The following is a 21,576-nucleotide window of genomic DNA, read 5'->3' as shown; positions in this document are numbered from 1 at the left end:
GACAAAAATTATTTTTGTCAAGTTTTTTGTGGGGAAGTTTAAATTAACTTTGGGATTTTGAGAATGAAAGCATTCCATTTTAAGGTGGGTACTAAGTTCGAGTTTTTCCGCTAAAGTGAAAACTAAACCAGTAAAAAAGGCATAAAATTATGTATATTTGTTGCAAAGAATTTATAGGTAAGTATTATGTTCAGTTTTAAGCTGAAAACCAGCTTGTTTTCACGGTTACTTTTTGAATTAATTAATTAAGAAATGTATACATATATATATATATATATATATATATATATATATATATATATATATATATATATATATATATATATATATATATATATATATATATATATATATATATATATATATATATATATATATATATATATATATATATATATATATATATATATATATATATATATATATATATATATATATATATATATATATATATATATATATATATATATATATATATATATATATATATATATATATATATATATAACTTGTTAGAGTCATTTCTTTATTTTCTAGTACTTTCTTAAACATCTTTTGTGTTTCCAATCGTTCATTGTAAAAGTAACGCCTTTTGTTTTATGCCTGCACGACATCTACCTAATCTAGTAGAATGCACTAGATTATTAGCATAAGCCTAAAAGTATGTGTGCCATATCACCTATAAAGTAACGCCGATAGAATATTCCAGATGGCTGTAGGCAATGAAGATAACCAGTTGAATATGTGGTGTTAGATAAATTGTACAAGATAGTTCTAGATGGTTGTAGGCCAGACTATCCAGAATTTTCGAAATCGTCAAATCACGGTATATAAGCCCCTGGCGGAGGGAGCAGTCAAGTCAGTCGTAAGCTAAAGTTTATACAGTACATATCGTTGAGCAAATAAGTGAAACCAATCAGTTAAACAAATAAATTGTAGATTAACGTTATTGAAAAGAACTGTCTTTTTAATTATCGGGTAATTAAATACGCCTCAATATAAAAACGTAACAATTGGTGTCAGAAGTGGGATAACGGGAAAAAAATCTACAATGAAGTTTAATCAGCTTCGAGTGGAAGACTTGAAGAAGGAATTGAGCAAAATGGAGCAGCCGACTACAGGAAACAAGGCCCAATTACAAAAGCGACTACTGGAAGAGTTCGAGCGGCGCAGTATTGATATCGAAACACATGAGTTCGATTATAAGGAAGATCTTGACGAATCAGTAGTAGCCAGCGCCTTGGAAACTCCATCTGTAGCTTCTAATGTTGTTGATTACACATCGATGGTCAATATTTTGAGCAAAATGATGGAAGAAAATTCTCTAAAAATGCAAGAGAATTCTAGAAAAATGATGGAAGAAAATTATCTAAAAATGCAAGAGAATTCTAGAAAAATGATGGAAGAAAATTCTCTAAAAATGCAAGAGAATTCTAGAAAAATGATGGAAGAAAATTCTCTAAAAATGCAAGAGAATTCTAGAAAATTGGAAGAAAAATTCGACGAAAATTCAAAAAAGATGGACGAAAATTCTAGAATTCTAAATGAGAATCTTCAACAAATTGCTGAAGGCATGGAAAAACGTGTGGACCATATCGAAAGCCAAATTGGGGAGCTGGATAAGAAGATTATTTCTGTGGATGAGAAAATTATGGTTCATGATGAGAAGTTTCTACACATTGAAAGAAAAATGTCAGAGCTGGAAATTAAAGGTGGACCAGTGCGCGTTATCGAGGGCTCGAAAACCAAACCTCCTGTTTTCGATGGCTCAACTTCATTTGATGTATTCAAATTCCAATTTGAAATGGTTGCTTCTAGAAATTTGTGGAACGACAATGACAAAGCAATTGAACTTCTATTGGCATTAAAGGGCAACGCCGCTGATGTGATACAAAGCATTCCCGCTGCCTCTAGAAATAATTATAATGACGTAATAGCGGCACTTCAACGTAAGTACGGCGGAGAACATAAGCAAGACATATTCAGAATGGAATTAAGAGGAAGAGTCCAGAAGTCAAATGAGACTCTACAAGACTTTGCAACAGAGGTTGAGCGGTTGGTGCTTTTGACATATCCAGGAGAAAGTCATCCACTTGTGGACCGCATCAAGATCGAGACCTTTGTGAATGGAATTAGAGACCCTGATATAAAATGCGCGACATATGCGTCACAAAAGGCTACATTCGCAGAAACAGTAACATTTGCACTTGCACAAGAAACTGCGAGATTGTTGGCACGACCTCAAATTCACAAGGTACGCAGAGTGGAGACCGAGCAAGATGAATCAAATTCCGTGATTGACTCAGTGAAAGAAGCAGTTAAGCAGGCAATGCAAGAAATGAAGCAGGAGACAACTAAATCCAGAATAAAGTGCTATAACTGTGATAAGCCTGGACATGTTGCTCGTGAATGTAAAGCACGTCGTAAGCGATCAAGATCGATCGCCTTCACCGCCAAACAATAGCCATATGTGGGTGAACCCACAGTCCAGTGATTCACATTTAAACTAAATCGAGCTAGTTCAGCGGGGCAAGAGCTGGCTCCCACATGTGATGGCCCCATAATCTCTATAGCAATAGTTCAACAGAAAAATAACAATTTGACTATTGCGGGTGGTATTAATGGATACAAGCGAACTTTGACGTTGGATACTGGTGCATCGAAATCTATTATTAGATCCGATTTAGTAAGAGGAAAAGTTACACCACTAATTGGAGTCAAACTACGCACGGCTACAGGTGAACCCGCAACTGTATATGGAAAGGTTCCTGTAAAGTTAACCATTGCAAACAAATCCGTTAATTATGAATTCATTGTGGCCGATATAGTGGACGAAGTTATAATTGGAGCGGATTTTATGATTGCTTTTGGTCTCAACTTGGATTTGAAGCGTCGTGTAATGACCTGGTGCGATATCGAAATACCGGTAAACGTGGGCTACAGTGAGAATACACCTGTCAGATATTTGACAATGAGCCAGCCAGAGTCAATACCACCAAATGCCGAAACAATTATATGGGTTTCTATGAATGGAGATTGTGAAGTCGGCAAATTGTGGGTTGTTGAACCAGCAGAAAATAAAAACAACAACATCTTGATAGCAAATGCCCTGGTAACAACAAATGAAGAGGGACTTATACCAGTTCGAGTTTTGAATTTATCTGACCATCAAGAGCAAATTGGAAAATTTTCGGACATTGGCAAATGTACTCCTGCCGAAGCAATAGTCAACTTGGAAAGCAAATCTCCAAAGAAGCATAATGAAGTGATGAAACATCTGGAAGGTTATGTCGAAACTTGGACACGTCATCTATCACCGTCCGAGAAAAATAAAGCCAAGAAATTGTTATGGAAAAATGCCTCCGCCTTTGCCATTGAGAAGAAAAATCAAGGGAGAACATCTGTGGTGAAGCATGAAATAAATACCACAGAAGAAAGACCCATAAAACAGGCACCACGAAGTGTCCCTCTAGCAAAACGAGATGAGGTTCAAAAGCTCGTTAAGGAAATGGCGGAAAGTGGTGTGATTGAACCATCATCAAGTCCTTGGTGCTCGCCAGTTGTGCTGGTCAAAAAGAAAGATGGAAGTACCCGATTTTGCGTGGACTACAGAAAATTGAATGACGTTACCAAAAAGGACAGTTATCCGCTTCCACGCATTGATGACACGTTGGACACACTAGCCGGAACAACATGGTTTTCCACGCTTGATTTGCAGAGTGGATATTGGCAAGTAGAGATCGCCGAGAAAGACAAAGAAAAGACAGCTTTTGGCGTTAATGGCGGTCTTTGGCAATTCAATGTAATGCCATTCGGGCTCTGCAATGCTCCGGCTACGTTCGAGCGATTGATGGAGCGGGTGCTAAAGGGGTTGCATTGGAAGTCCTGCTTGATATACCTCGACGATATCATAGTGATGGGCAAAACATTTGACGAGCACCTTAAGAACTTGAAAGACGTTATCCAGCAATTGTCAGCAGCTGGCTTACGACTTAACGCCAAGAAGTGCTCGCTTTTCCAGCGAGATGTTAAGTACCTGGGTCATCATGTTACAGCAGAGGGCATATCCACCGATGAAGACAAAATTCAAGCAGTAAAAGATTGGCCACGTCCACGGAATCTCCACGAGTTGTGCAGCTTCCTTGGTTTATGCACATACTACAGGCGTTTCGTACCAAACTTCGCCAGCATCGCCGCAAGCCTCCATAAATTAACGCAAAAAGGTACGAAGTTCCAGTGGAGTGAAGAACAGGAACAGTCATTTCATCATCTAAAAGAACTTTTATGTTCAACTCCTATTCTGGCGTATCCAATTCCTGGCGAAAAATTTGTTTTGGATACAGATGCCAGTGCTTACGGAATTGGTGGTGTACTATCTCAACAGATTGAAGGTAAAGAAAAGGTAATCGGATATTTTAGCCGAACGTTATCCAAGCCCGAGAAGAACTATTGCGTAACAAGAAGAGAGCTGCTTGCTGTCATAGAAAGCGTGAAGCATTACCACAAATAATTGTATGGACAGAATTTCTTGCTAAGAACTGACCATTCAGCTCTACGATGGTTGCTTCAATTCAAGAATCCGGACGCTCAGCTGGCACGTTGGATAGAAAGACTCCAAAGCTATGATTTCAGCATCGAACATAGAAAAGGTGGCAAACACGGCAACGCGGACGCCTTGTCACGTCGACCCTGTAATGTCGAGTGCAAACACTGCTCGAAAGCTGAACATAAGGAAGAAATCGTGGATATCAGGCTGTTGCACGTCGAATCTGGAGTGGACTGGCCAGCAGAACAGCGTAAAGATCTCATTTTGAGCAAAATTATTTCGGCGAAAGAAGAAGATAAGAAACCCAGTAAGAAAGACATCGCAGCCGAAAGCCCACTTATGAAATCATACTGGGCTCAATGGGACAGTCTATGTCTGGTCAACGGAACCCTACAACGTAAGTGGGAAAGTGAAGATGGCAAGAATAGCCGCAACTTGATAATCGTGCCAGATTCCAAGGTAAAGGATGTTTTGACGGAATTCCACAATGGACCTAGTGGAGGTCACTTAGGAATAACCAAAACAGCCGAGAAAGTGAAGCAACGATTCTACTGGGTTGGATGCCAGAAATCAATTGCTGAATGGGTGGCAAATTGTGAGAAGTGCATAAAGGCGAAAGGGCCAAGACGAAAAAGTAGAGGTCTAATGCAAGAGTATAGGCCAAGAGCGCCTTTTGAAAGAATAGCAATGGACGTTGCAGGGCCTTTCCCAGCAAGTGATTCTGGAAATCGATATGTCCTTGTGGTCATGGACTACTTCAGCAAGTGGCCAGAAGTTTATGCCATTCCTAACCAAGAGGCGAAGACGATTGTAGATGTAGTCGACAAGAACTGGATATGTCGCTACGGTGTGCCGACCGAGATACACTCAGACCAAGGAAGAAATTTTGAATAGGCCATATTCAAAGAGATGTGTGACTCCCTTGGTATCAAGAAAACAAGGACTACGCCATTGCATCCGCAGTCTGATGGCATGGTAGAAAGGTTTAATCGCACTCTGGAAGAACATCTTCGAAAGGTGGTGGATAATGGCCAACGAGACTGGGACGATCATTTACCAAAGTTTTTGCTGTCGTATAGATCAGCCATACATGATTCTACGTCACGAACACCGGCCAAGGTCCTATTCGGAACGGAATTGAAGTTGCCCGGAGATTTGATATTTGGCGCTACACCCAATGAGCTCGCCATGGAAGAAACCAGTAACGACATACCAAACACATTTGGTAAAGTTCACGAATCAGTGCGAAACAAAATAAAAATGGTTAGCAACAGAATGAAGGCGAGATATGATCGTGCAGCAAACACTGAGGGCTTTAGTGAAGGACAACTGGTTCTGCTATTCAACCCGCAACGAAAGAAAGGATTATGTCCTAAACTACAAACACAGTGGGAAGGCCCATATAAAGTCATCAAGAAGATCAATGATGTTGTATACCGCATTCAAAAAGACGACAGCCCAAGGTCAAAGATGAAAGTCGTTCACCTGGAACGTTTGGCTCCATACGGAACGGGTTCTCTGCCTATTCGGGACGAACAGGCTTAAGCGGGAGGCAGTGTTACGAATGTGATATTTCTTGATTTAAGTTTATTTAAAATTGTTTACGTTAATTTAAATTTCAAATTGTAACGATAAAATTACGTCATAACTTGTTAGAGTCATTTCTTTATTTTCTAGTACTTTCTTAAACATCTTTTGTGTTTCCAATCGTTCATTGTAAAAGTAACGCCTTTTGTTTTATGCCTGCACGACATCTACCTAATCTAGTAGAATGCACTAGATTATTAGCATAAGCCTAAAAGTATGTGTGCCATATCACCTATAAAGTAACGCCGATAGAATATTCCAGATGGCTGTAGGCAATGAAGATAACCAGTTGAATATGTGGTGTTAGATAAATTGTACAAGATAGTTCTAGATGGTTGTAGGCCAGACTATCCAGAATTTTCGAAATCGTCAAATCACGGTATATAAGCCCCTGGCGGAGGGAGCAGTCAAGTCAGTCGTAAGCTAAAGTTTATACAGTACATATCGTTGAGCAAATAAGTGAAACCAATCAGTTAAACAAATAAATTGTAGATTAACGTTATTGAAAAGAACTGTCTTTTTAATTATCGGGTAATTAAATACGCCTCAATATAAAAACGTAACAATATATATATATATATATATATATATATATATATATATATATATATATATATATATATATATATATATATATATATATATATATATATATATATATATATATATATATATATATATATATATATATATATATATATGTTTGTACTTTTAATTTAGGGTTTTGATGGAAAGAAAAACCGAACATAGCACTCACGTTATAGCGTTAAATGATGTATAAAAAATAACATGGTTTGTTGCAACAAATATTTGTAGTTATAGCTGAAAAATGTTAGCTATTTGAACTAATGTAGTTTGCAATGAACTTAATACCCACCTTTAAATCGTCATTTTTTCACGAGTACTCTTCTTTAAGGCATACAAACTTTGTGAAAATTTGGGTTGGGCTATTCCCCAATCAAGCTATAATAAAATTTGCAACAATTATGTATAATTATATGACTTTTTTATTGATTTAGTTTTCACTTTAGCGGCTAAACTCGAACTTAATACTCACCTTAACAGTACCGAATTTGATCCAAATCGGCTCAAATTTAGATAAAGCCCTTGCATATATGTTCTTCCGATATGGTCAAAACATCCACATTTTAAACATAATTTCAGTATTGTTGTAGTATTGTAGTCATTCGACACCAAAGGCCTGCACAAGCCTATTCGATGTAATCGATGTTCTAGTGAGGGCAATACACTCCACGAATACTTCGATTAATGAATAAAACAAAACCACTGTAAAGCGATTACAGTGTCAAGCATTGCAGAGCCATCACATTCAAAAGGAATCGTTTTACAGTTCTTTTCAATATTTTGGTTTTGAAGTAATCGTCACAATACGAGTAAATCAAAACATTTTTAGTGTAGATAGAATACTTTGCTTTAGCAACGACGAAACTTCGTATGAGACACGAAGTAACTATCAAACAAAATACAAACATAATCGTCGATCAGTTGATTGGCAGAAGTCAATGAATGCAGGCTGTGAGCTTTTCTGTGTCTGTGCTTTTTATTGTATGTGCCAACAATAAACAAAATAGGAATGGTGTGTATGTGCACGGATGAAAAAGACTGTTTTTCATATGTTTGGCTATAAACATTATATGTTTGGAACACAAATTTTTAAACACAATATTTTTGAGTGCAAGCATATAATGTTCATAAACTAGCATAACATGTTTGGGACATATATGTTAATATGTTAGAACATATTATGTTTGGGACATAAAATGTTTGTAAATATAATATGCTTGGATGCAAACATATATTAATTTAGAAATAGCCTATAAACATATATGTGTTTAGTAGCTTGGAGCGCTATTTAACAGGGAGCGATATTGAATTAAGTTGGTGGTTGTTGCTTGTTATTACAAAATTACCATTTTATTTTTCCTTGGGCAATTGATCAGCTACTTCTTTGATCCTTACAAACTGTGTGGTCCGCTGTTCGAATCCCCGTCCGGCAAAAGGTAAAATTAAAATAAAAAAAATCATACAATTGAATAATTTCTTCTACAATGTTTGTATTACAGAAAAAGGTGCTAAGAACTAAAAAATCTCGTGGAAGTGAGAAAGATGTGGGGGAATATACAATTGGGCAGAAACAAAATTTTGAGCATTCAGGTCGAAAACCTATGTTGTTAGCACCTATATTACCTGTTTATTTTCATAATTCATTATGATTGTAAATAAATAAATAAATAAATAAAATTTTGAGCACAATATTGTTTGGGAGAATTTTTTTAAGCATATAATATTTTTGGGTGCAATATGCTTCCAAACATATTATATGTTCACATAATAACATATTGTTTTTTGGAAGACAACATTATTGAATTTGGATGCAAAAATACAAAATGTTTGGAACTAAGACTACCCAAACATATATTGTTTAGACCAATATGCTTTCAAACATATTATATATTGGAAGAGATCAAACATATAAATGTTTGGGCAATACCCAAAAATGTATATGCTTGAAGCAAAATATGTTTGGGAGTATATGTTACAGAAGCGATTTTTTGTGAGCGTGTGTGTGTAGAATACTCTTATAGTTGAGAGAACGAAATAACTTCATCTACACAGAGATGGAAATTATAAAACGAATGGATTTGGAATTCCGATTACATTCGAATACTTCAAAACATTGTTTGGTGCTTGCTTTACTGGGTTCTATTTGTTTTGGTTCACAATGTGCAAGGTTTATATTTCACTCGTTTGAGAAATGGACAATGAACTTACTACTCGAATTGGCCCTGCCAACATTTGGGTGATAGTTTTATCGTCTTTCGCTAAGATGTCACTATTTCGGATCGCCAGGAAGTTTTCTGGTAGTAAAATCTCAAGCACAGCAACAATAAAAACAACTATCGCGTGGGGTGTTTCGGTTTCGAAACAAATTCGACTCTAACAGCGATCAAAAATCTAAATATAGACTCCACACATCGACATAGCTAATTTTTCAATAGTACCTGTCTGAGAGTACACACAAAGAAAATTTCATTAAAATTGAGCCAACGAAAATTTTTCATTGATATAATGAAACATTTTCATTAAGGCAATGAAAATATTCGTTAATAGTACGAACATTTTCGTTGATAAACAGAATATTCATTATGGTAACGAAAAATTTCGTTATATTAATGAATTTGTTTCATTGGCTCAATTTTAATGACACATTTCGTTAATATAACGAAACTTTTTCTACCAGTGTACATGTGTGTAAAAAGCCACTATCAACCAACGAGCGTGGGTGGCACAGAGGGAGAGCCTCTGACTTGAAAACGAAAGGTTCCGAGTTCAATGCTCGGTGCATTCGATCATCATTTTTATTTTTTGAAAAATAAATATCGCTTTTCTAACTACTTTTAGTCACTGGTTCGATTCCCCGAGAACACTATCGCGTAGTGGGATATTTGTTCCCGAACGGAGACCCTAATTCGATAAGAAGATGATATCGCCTGCGAAAGTTTTATCTTCCGCGGCGAAACTACTTCGATACACTTTCGATAGAAAATGTTTGCAGGGGGGTGGCGTGTGCTTGAAGTATTCGCTTGTGTATTCGTTGCAGAGGTTTGATCGACACATGTCTGCCATTAGACTTTCCACAGAATGTTTCATATTTTGATAATGCTTCGACTTGTTACGTATTGCTCAATTTGTCCAAATAATGTCCCAAACGTCACTACTGATAACACAGGGGAACAAAATTAAACTTTTTTTGTGTTGATTTGAAATTTATAGCAAATTTTAAGTAATTCGCTGAATCCAAATCTGTACTTGGTTTTTTTTTCTATCAGCTCGACTTTTCGAGATATACCGTTATGTTCAAGATTAAAAATCCGAAAATCCCAAACAAGATCCTCTTTCAGCCGTTTTTACATTGTTTTTCAAATTTCCAAGTAGTTTTCAAGATATTGTTAAAGTTTTGAAAAAAAAGAAATTTTTAACAAATTTTTACAAAATCCTTACAGACTAATATTAAGTCTAAAGTTCAGCTTCCTGTCCAGAACAACGCCAAGGTATTTTGCACACTCACCAAAGGGAATTTCAATATCCCCTAAGGATATGCGCTTAACCGTGGGAGTTTTGCGATCATGTTCTGCAAAGATAATTAATTCTAAATAATATAACTAATTCTGTCTTTGCAGGATTTACTCCAAGACCATTCTCTTTAGCCCATTTCTCAGTCATCCGGAGGGCTCTCTGTATAACATCTCTGGTTGTGGATGGGAATTTTCCCCTGACTGCTAGTGCCATATCGTCTGCGTATGCCACCACTTTTATCCTTTCTTTTTCTAGGGAAACTAGAAGGTTGCTTATAGCAACATTCCAAAGAAGAGGTGATAAAACTCCTCCTTGGGAAGTGCCTCTGTTCACATACCTTTGTATGTTTGCTTGTCCTACACGGATGAAAAAGACTGTTTTTCATATGTTTGGCTATAAACATTATATGTTTGGAACACACATTTTTAAACACAATATTTTTGAGTGCAAGCATATAATGTTCATAAACTAGCATAAAATGTTTGGGACATATATGTTAATATGTTAGAACATATTATGTTTGGGACATAAAATGTTTGTAAATATAATATGCTTGGATGCAAACATATATTAGTTTAGAAATAGCCTATAAACATATATGTGTTTAGTAGCTTGGAGCGTTATTTAGCAGGGAGCGATATTGAATTAAGTTGGTGGTTGTTGCTTGTTATTACAAAATTAACATTTTATTTTTCCTTGGGCAATTGATCAGCTACTTCTTTGATCCTTACAAACTGTGTGAATCCCCGTCCGGCAAAAGGTAAAATTAAAACAAACAAAAAATCATACAATTGAATAATTTCTTCTACAATGTTTGTATTACAGAAAAAGGTGCTAAGAACTAAAAAATCTCGTGGAAGTGAGAAAGATGTGGGGGAATATACAATTGGGCAGAAACAAAATTTTGAGCATTCAGGTCGAAAACCTATGTTGTTAGCACCTATATTACCTGTTTATTTTCATAATTCATTATGATTGTAAATATATAAATAAATAAATAAAATTTTGAGCACAATATTGTTTGGGAGAATTTTTTAAGCATATAATATTTTTGGGTGCAAAATGCTTCCAAACATATTATATGTTCACATAATAACATATTGTTTTTTGGAAGACAACATTATTGAATTTGGATGCAAAAATACAAAATGTTTGGAACTTAGACTACCCAAACATATATTGTTTAGACCAATATGCTTTCAAACATATTATATATTGGAAGAGATCAAACATATAAATGTTTGGGCAATACCCAAAAATGTATATGCTTGAAGCAAAATATGTTTGGGAGTATATGTTACAGAAGCGATTTTTTGTGAGCGTGTAGTGTGGCCGAAATAAGTCTCCTCATTAGCCGTTCGTCTAGCAGCCTAAGTATACCTGGATCAACATTCAGAGTTGCCAGTCCATTTAATATTGAGCTCGGATGGACGTTTTTGAATGCGCCCCCGATGTCCAGAAACGCCACGATTGTGAATTCATTGACAGATAGTGAGCTTTCAATAAAGCTGACTAGTTCATGCACAACGGTCTCAGTAGACCTGTCCTTCGAGTATGCATGCTGTCATTTCGAGAGCAAACTTGAATCGACGCTAGTTCTAAGATAAATATCTATCATCCTCTCCAGAGTCTTAAGTAGGAATGATGATAAGCTGATTGGTCGGAAATCCTTCGCACTCGAGTGAGAGGCTTTTCCCGCTTTAGGTATGAAAACGACTTTTGTTTCCCTCCACTTTTCTGGAATATATGATAAGTTTATACATCCTTTATATATCACCGTCAACCAAGGAATAATTCTTTCAGTCACTGCTTGTAACTCCGCCGGAGTAATTCCATCAGGTCCGGGGGATTTGTATGGCACAAAGCAATTTAACGCCCATTTTATTCTAGATTCCGATACAATTTCCTCGATAGGAAATGACCGCTGAGCCACTGTGCACCGCCAGAACATGGTTCAGCCGTCTGATTTCCAGGAAAATGTATGTCCAATAGTACTTCCTGTCTCATACGTCTCCTCACTGGACGTTGTCCAATTGCCCTCCGATATTTTAATGAAGCATGGAGCGGAGTTAGTGGATGCTAGTACCTTCTGGAAGCCTCGGTCGTATTCTCAATACTGCCTCAGTAAACATTCCAAGAGTTATGCCTTTCTCAGTTCTCGCTTGTATCCTCTCAGATTCTTCTTGTAAGCGTCCCAATCCTCAGGAGCTCTGGTGGACTTTGCTTTGTTAAAGAGCTTCCTGCAGGATTTCCACATATTACTTAACTCCGTAGACCACCATGGTGGTCGATTTTTCTCCCTTGGCTTCCCTCTAGGGCATGCAGCTTTTAGTGAGATGTTGATATCTTGCACAGTGCTCATATTTGTCTCTGGTATTTCCGGTATCATCATATTGAACGATTCCCTATACCTATTCCAGTCAGCTTTCCTAACATTTGGCGGAAATAGGGTCTTGGTGGTATGAACGTCAAATTTGAAACTGATGTAGCGATGATCAGAGAAGCTATGTTCCCTCAAAACTTGCCACTCAGATATCTTATCATTCAGTTCCGCAGAGGCCAATGTGACGTCCAAAACCTCTTGCCTGTTTTTGTGAAGAAGGTTGGTCCATCTCCCTTATTCCAAACTATCAGGTTAGTACGCAAAATAAACTCTATTAGCGACTCTCCCATTGCATTAGTATAACAACTTCCCCAAATACTATGATGCGCATCGCATCCTATAATGAGTTTTGTATTTTTCAGTGCCTCCCCAGCTAAGGTCTTAATGGCACATCAAGGCATCTCCCTATCATGTCGCATGTATATCGAAGATACCCAATATTTGCATTTGTATATCTGTAGACTTGCTACGACAGTGTCTGCATTGCTCAATGAAGGAAACAAGTTTAGTTCGTTTTAAGCAATTATATATGCTCGATTTTTTTCTTTACCGGTATTATGCAAAAGTTTGAAACCCGGAGTGTTTAATTCATAGATCTTTTTCTTATATATGTATGGTTTTTGAATAAACTATATCTATGTCTCCTTTCATGAGGAAAACTTTTAAGGCAGCACAAGCGGCCTTACAATGGTGAAGATTTATCTGGAGGAACCGTAGAACCATCCAAATTTTCAAGCACCGTCACATCAGCCGCTTCAATTGAGTCATCAAGGGCTTCCTCTTCACAAATCTCGGTGACTCTTGCAACAATCCGCGGTTCAGCTTTGGTGATGTTCATCAATATCTGCAGTTTTTATGTCTCCTTTGTCCTCGCAAGGAGATTTTTTCACTTCTGACTCTACCGGAGGCTTGTCTGTTTCGGAATCCTTTGGCTGATCGCTTTTGTATACCTTCATATGGATATCATAAAAGCCATAACTTACACGTCCTTGGGTCTGGGCTAGATGTGGCAGCTACTCAGTGTTCAATATAAACACCGCATGTCGTCTTGGTCCATCCACCTCATCCAAACCACCAACCTTCCAATCGGCGGTTGGAAGATCTGGGTTACATTCCTTTAGTCTGTTTAGTATTGACTCAGGATCAGGAGGATTTGCAGGTAGCCATGCATGTGCTCTAGGTTTAGCCGGTATGTCTTTTCTATCGACTAACTCCAAAGCGGCTCCTTCCCAAACTTCACCAATTAGCATCAAAGCAGCTGTAAAGCAATCCATAGACCTCTGGTCCGCAAATGCTATTAACTTTTATCGTCCTTGATACCATCCAGCATCTTGCCGTCGGGGACTTGTTCCGGGAAACTCTTTTCGCACCTCTGAGTAGACACCAGACATCGCGTTCTCAATTTCCCGCATTGTTGCTTTGGAACCATACCATCCAATGCTCCTTTACTAATGCTGCCTTTTGCAACTGAGGCAAACGATCTTTGATCCCTTTTAGAGGATGGCAACTCATTCGATGATCGTTCCCTTTTTCCAGCTTCAAGAATTCCTTGAATCGCTTGCTTAGCCGACAACGTGCTTGATCCTAATTTCGACTGATCCTAATTTCTTTAGGATAAACAAAGCATTTCTTCGTTCCTTGAATCTCTTTCGTGAGGGATTACCTCCTTTTGATGTCGTTACCTTAGAAAAAGTTCGACTTGCTAAAGTGTCGCCACCTGTCGACCCGTCTACAGGTCGACTAATTGGGCCTGACTCTTGGTCACAGTCCAAATTTATAACTGCAGTCGATACCCGTCCACTGGGCCCTGAAGTTAGCAACCCAGTGGATGACTTTGAATTTCGCTGCATGGTGGCTTAATTTTCCACCACACGTGAAATTCGTAATAAGTACTCATTACCATGAAATAATCCGCTATTAAAAGACACAGAAACAAGCCAAAAAATATTGGGTACACAATTTTTTCTTCTAGAATTCGTAGAATTTTGTAGGGAATGCAGTTACGAATCCACTCAAAAACGGAACTTCTAGGTTCCAAATGCTGAACCCACTTTGCCAAAGTTTTGATAAAAAAATTAAATTGTGGCGCCCACATCTTGCGAACAGTAAAATATTGTCGCACACGCACGCGAACTTTTTTGTAGAGCTTTACAAGTTGAGCTAAAACAAAATTTCATACTCCCGAGGTGACAAACTTTCAACGCCTATATTTCAGCCCGTGGACCCACTAGGGATCCACAAATTTGCAACCTAAAAGGAAAACACCTCAGCTTTCATACAAAGAAAAAATTATGTTGATATATTTATCCGTTCAAAAGTTGCAGAATTATTTCCCAAAGAAGCGATTTGTAACCACTGTGCTGTGCTGGTCCATTAGCAATCCAAGATCCTTGAAAGAATCGACTGCTTCCAGCTCGTTAGTCCCGATAGAATAACTCGTTCTTCTTGAAAAGCGCATTAATTTACATTTCGAGATATTTAATTTAATTAAATTTATCTTACACCAATCGTAATAGTTATCAAGGTCGAACTGAAGATACCTTCGTTCTTCAGGATCATTATATGTTAGGAACGAAAAATCTTTTTGTCATCCGCGAACATAAAAATATTCGAAAATTTCACAACTGATGGGAGGTTATTGATGAATAGACAAAATAAAACAGGTCCGAGATGGCTGTCCTAGGGAACACACGTGGTAACAGTGATAGGTATAGATGTTGTACTACCGAACTTAACACATTGCGTCCGACCATTGTGTCAAAATGGGACCAAAAAAAAATTTTTTTTTTGGTCCAGAAAAAGTTAGTTAAATATATTTCGAATAAAATTAGCTTTATTTCATCACAATCCGTGCACAACTTTTGATTTTGTTTACGATTTACTGAATTGATATAAATCGCGATTTCCATACAAAAATAACATTTTATAATGTGTAAGTGTTTGTATGTAATAAGTTAGTTGTTTATGATTCTAAGAATTAAAAAAAAAATTAAGTAATAAAAACAGATTATTTCATGTTTATGGTTGCGGTAGCAAACTCATAACGCATATAAAATTTTTAATTTTGTGATCCAAATGACAATATCTCTAAAACGATGTGGAAAATTTAAAATTAGAAATGCGTGCTGTCATTAAATATTTACATAAAAAAGGTTTATCTGGACAAGAAATTCATAATGATAATGTGTTAGGTGAAAGTTCTCCTTCATATGCAACAGTATAAAATTGGGTTGCTGAATTTAAACGTGGTCGTACAAGCATTGAAGATGAACCACGTAGTGGACCAAAAACAGCAACAGCAACAGAAATTGTAGCCAAAGTGCATGATATGGTATTAAATGATCGACGAATAAAAGTGCGTGAAATTGCTAATATCATGGGTATCTCAAATGATCGAGTCCATTTAATTTTGCAGGAAGAACTACAGATGAAAAAGCTTTCTGCAAGATGGGTGCCGCATTTGTTAACAGTCGATCAAAAACGCATAAGAATGAACATTTCTCAAGCTTGTTTGGATCGTTTTAAGCGAAATAAAATGGATTTTCATAACTGTTGGTGAGACACGGATCCACCACTATACTCCAGAGACAAAAGAACAATCTAAACAATGGTCTGAAGCTGGAGGAAGTGCCCCAAAGAAGTGCCCCAAAAACAATTCAATCTGCTGGTAAGGTTATGTCAACGGTTTTTGGGACTTCAAAGGTATTTTATTAACTAATAATTACGTTGCTATAACATAGCCTTTTCGTTGTATTAACGGAAATTATTCGTTGTATGAATGAAACTTATTCATTGAATGGATGAAAGACGAACGTTTTATCAATGAATACAAACGTTATATTAATGAAACCCAACCCATTAATGTATTTGAGTGTAGTCATTAGTAGTGTAACAGGTTGGCTGATAAGTCCCCGGTCTGACACATAGATGGCATCGCTAGTATTAAATGCATATTATTTTTATATAGTACCAACCTTCAAATGATTCGTGTCAAAATTTGACGTCTGTAAGTCAATTAGTTTGTGAGATAGAGCGTCTTTTGTGAAGCAACTTTTGTTATTGTCACACAAAGAAAATTTCATTAAAATTGAGCCAACGAAAATTGTTCATTGATATAACGAAACATTTAACATTCCTTAATAGTACGAAACGTTTCGTTGACTAACAGAAAATTCGTTATAATAACGAAAAATTTCGTTATATCAATGAATTTGTTTCATTGGCTCAATTTTAATGACACATTTTATTAATATAACGAAACTTTTTCTACCAGTGGTGAAAAAATGGAAAAAAGGAATTTCGTGTTTTGATAAAATACTGTTTTCTGAAGGGAAAAAATATGGTGGAAGCAAAAACTTGGCTTGATAATGAGTTTCTGGACTCTGCCCCAGGGAAATCAGCAATAATCGATTGGTATGCAAAATTCAAGCGTGGTGAAATGAGCACGGAGGACGGTGAACGTAGTGGACGCCCGAAAGAGGTGGTTACCGACGAAAATATCAAAAAAATCCACAAAATGATTTTGAATGACCGTAAAATGAAGTTGATCGAGATAGCAGAGGACTTAAAGATATCAAAGGAGCATGTTGGTCATATCCTTCATCAATATTTGGATATGCGGAAGCTCTGTGCAAAATGGGTGCCGCGCGAGCTCACATTTGACCAAAAACAACAACGTGTTGATGATTCTGTGCAGTGTTTGCAGCTGTTAACTCGTAATAAACCCGAGTTTTTCCGTCGATATGTGACAATGGATGAAACATGGCTCCATCACTACACTCCTGAGTCCAATCAACAGTCGGCTGAGTGGACAGCGACCAGTGAACTGTTTCCGAAGCGTGGAAAGACTCAAAAGTCCGCTGGCAAAGTAATGGCCTCTGTTTTTTTGGGATGCGCATGGAATAATTTTTATCGATCGATCGATCAGTGACTATTATATGGCGTTATTGGAGTGTTTGAAGGTCGAAATCGCAGCAAAACGGCCCCATATGAAGAAGAAAAAAGACAACGCACCGTGCCACAAGTCATTGAGAACGATGGAAAAAATTCATGAATTGGGCTTCGAATTGCTTCCCCACCCACCGTATTCTCCAGATCTGGCCCCCAGCGACTTTTTCTTGTTCTGAGACCTAAAAATGATGCTCGCAGGGAAAAAATTTGGCTGCAATGAAGAGGTGATCGCCGAAGCTGAGGCCTATTTTGAGGCAAAACCGAAGGAGTACTACTAAAATGGTATCAATAAATTGGAAGGTCGTTATAATCGTTGTATCGCTCTTGAAGGGAACTATGTTGAATAATAAAAAATGTTGACAAAAAAAATGTGTTTTTCTTTTTTAGACCGGAGACTTATCAGCCAACCTGTTATTATTTTTTGTTAAGATCTTAGAAATATAATTTATATACAGTAGGAAATAATACAATTTCTCCAATTTCTTTGCCACTGAGGTTAATTCCGGTAATTGCTACAGGTTTTCATATGAACCCAATAAACACAGGATGAGCGTTTTTCAAATGCAACAACTTTTCAGTTTGAGGGTAAATATAATTTTCAACATAAATTCAACTTGACTTGAAATAGCTCATCTTCAATACATCTTCAAATTGTTTGCGAATTACTTCCAATTTGCCAAAATGTTGACGAAATCTTTGAAAAGGTGTTGAAGATAATATGAGAAAACTTTGACAAAACACTACCCTAAAATGCAACGAAAAAACCATGTGGTTTTCAATACTTATTTGTGCAACGAAGTTCGTGGTCAATTGCAAGAAATAAAAAAATAGAAAATTTTAGACAAATAACCAAATAATAGTTTATAAAAATAGGTAAGTGAAAATAAAAAATGAAATAAAACTTTAAGGAAGTCACTAAATGTATATCTCTTTGCAGAAAACTAAAATTATTGATTCTACGTTCTTGAAAACATTAAAAAGCTGACCGATGAAAAAATGGTGGACAATTAACTGGAACTGCTTCAAATAGTTTATAATAATTAGTACGTCAATATGAAAAATTAAATCAACACTTTAGGGAAGTAACTAAATGTAAATCTCTTTGCAGAAAACTAAAATCTTTGGATGTTACATTCTTGCAAACATACCGACAAGAAAAATTTTCAGGAAACATTACAAGTGCAATCAATTAAAATTGTTAAAAACAACAAATTGTTGAAATCAAGAACTTCTGGATGAAAATGTGCATCACATCGTCAGTTTAATTCATATGCTATTATCAGTTTAAAATGGATATTTTGTGAATTCGTTCTGCTGGAAATCAATTCTAACACGCGGTCAGTACGTTCCTAATTTCAAATTACCCGCATGTTAATAAATTTTAATGCTGTTTTATGACACCAAAAGGAAGGAAAACGAATTTCAATGCAAAAGTGTTTAAGATATTTAAAGTTTTGTTGTTTGTTTTTATTTTGTTCTTATTTGTTGATATGTTTAATAAGATTATTATTTATCAATTGGTATTGTAGTGTATTATGTAGTGTAGTGTATTATTATATATTTTATTTTGAAGAAAACTAAAATCTTTGGATGCTACATTCTTGCAAACATTAAGAAGCTGACCAATGAAAAATGAGTGACTTATCGACAATAAAAAGTTTCCAGAAACATTACAAGTGCAACCAATTAAAATTGTTAAAAACAACAAATTGTTGAAATCAAAAAACTTCTGGATGAAAATGTGCAGCATATCGTCAGTTTAATTCATATGCTATTATCAGTTTAAAATGGATATTTTGTGAATTCCTTCTGCTGGAAATCAATTCTAACACGCGGTCCAGTACGTTCCTAATTTCAAATTGGCCGCATGTTAATAAATTTTAATGCTGTTTTATGACACCAACAGGAAGGAAAAAGAATTATCAATGCAAAAGTGTTTGCTAATAATGTTTAAGATATTTAAAGTTTTGTTGTTTGCTTTTTTTTCTTATATGTTGATATGTTTAATAAGATTATTATTTATCAATTGGTATTGTAGTGTATTATGTAGTGTAGTGTATTATTATATATTTTATTTTGATGAAAATGAATAAATTATACAAAATTCATAGAATTTTGGCTTTGACTTTCAATTTGAAGTGGGGATACCATTCATACAAATTTAGGTTGAAAAGTATTTGCAACGATGTTAAATTTTAATTTGACTCGCATCGAAAATTGTTTGACAAATTATTGAGTAGCGATGCATTTCAATTTGAGAATAACACTTGAGATATTATTGCTAATGTGTTGAATTTCATTGTTGAGGGTAATGTCTGTTTTTTGTTGAGAACGCGATTTTCTCAACAATTTCTCAACTTGAATATTACCCTAATCCTTTGAAAAAATGTTTGAAAAATTATTGAAATTTAGCATTTTTCAAACGTTTGTGTTTATTGGGAAAGTTCACTTCCCAAAATTTACACCAAATTTCTTGCGAATATAAAAAAATTAACTCACCCACGATCTATGTTTATAATTCACAAAGAAGCTCCAATGAGCTTGTGTACTCTTCAGCGAGAAAACCGTTGTATAATGTTGTATAATATTGCTACGAATGTGATATTTCTAGATTTAAGTTTATTTAAATTAGTTTACGTTAATTTAAATTTCAAATTGTAACGATAAAATTACGTCATAACTTGTTAGAGTCATTTCTTTATTTTCTAGTACTTTCTTAAACATCTTTTGTGTTTCCAATCGTTCATTGTAAAAGTAATGCCTTTTGTTTTATGACTGCACGACATCTACCTAATCTAGTAGAATGCACTAGATTATTAGCAAAAGCCTAAAAGTATGTGTGCCATATCAAAAATAACGCCGATAGAATATTCCAGATGGCTCTAGGCAATGAAGATAACCAGTTGAATATATGGTGTTAGATAAATTGTAACAAGATAGTTCTAGATGGTTGTAGGCCAGACTATCCAGAATTTTCGAAATCGTCAAATCACGGTATATAAGCCCCTGGCGGAGGGAGCAGTCAAGTCAGTCGTAAGCTAAAGTTTATACAGTACACATCGTAGAGCAAATAAGTGAAGCCATCAGTTGAACTAATAAATTGTAGATTGTCGTTATTTGAAAAGGACTGTGTTTTAATTATCGGGTTATTAAACACGCCTCAATATAAAAACGTAACAATTGGTGTCGGAAGTGAAATAACGGAAAAAAAAAAATCTACAATGAAGTTTAATCAGCTTCGAGTGGAAGACTTGAAGAAGGAATTGAGCAAAATGGAGCAGCCGACTACAGGAAACAAGGCCCAATTACAAAAGCGACTACTGGAAGAGTTCGAGCGGCGCAGTATTGATATCGAAACACATGAGTTCGATTATAAGGATGATCTTGACGAATCAGTAGTGGCCAGCGCCTTGGAAACTCCATCTGTAGCTTCTAATGTTGTTGATTACACATCGATGGTCAATATTTTGAGCAAAATGATGGAAGAAAATTCTCTAAAAATGCAAGAGAATTCTAGAAAAATGATGGAAGAAAATTCTCTAAAAATGCAAGAGAATTCTAGAAAAATGATGGAAGAAAATTCTCTAAAAATGCAAGAGAATTCTAGAAAAATGATGGAAGAAAATTCTCTAAAACTGCAAGAGAATTCTAGAAAATTGGAAGAAAAATTCGACGAAAATTCAAAAAAGATGGACGAAAATTCTAGAATTCTAAATGAGAATCTTCAACAAATTGCTGAAGGCATGGAAAAACGTGTGGACCATATCGAAAGCCAAATTGGGGAGCTGGATAAGAAGATTATTTCTGTGGATGAGAAAATTATGGTTCATGATGAGAAGTTTCTACACATTGAAAGAAAAATGTCAGAGCTGGAAATTAAAGGTGGACCAGTGCGCGTTATCGAGGGCTCGAAAACCAAACCTCCTGTTTTCGATGGCTCAACTTCATTTGATGTATTCAAATTCCAATTTGAAATGGTTGCTTCTAGAAATTTATGGAACGACAATGACAA

General features: G+C 36.0%; 1 protein-coding gene across 6 annotated transcripts in view; it reads right to left on the bottom strand.

The window, feature by feature from the left end:
• The window catches only part of dl (REL proto-oncogene, NF-kB subunit dorsal), a 221,109-nt gene that overhangs the window by 45,345 nt on the left and 154,188 nt on the right, over positions 1–21,576 (bottom strand). The gene's annotated exons all lie outside the window — the stretch shown is intronic.

The sequence above is a fragment of the Haematobia irritans genome, chromosome 2 (assembly GCF_050003625.1).
Source record: "Haematobia irritans isolate KBUSLIRL chromosome 2, ASM5000362v1, whole genome shotgun sequence".
In the NCBI taxonomy this organism is placed as follows: Eukaryota; Metazoa; Arthropoda; class Insecta; order Diptera; family Muscidae; genus Haematobia; species Haematobia irritans.
The sequence above is the reverse complement of the archived record's forward strand: the minus strand, read 5'-3'. Positions and strand labels throughout refer to the sequence as shown.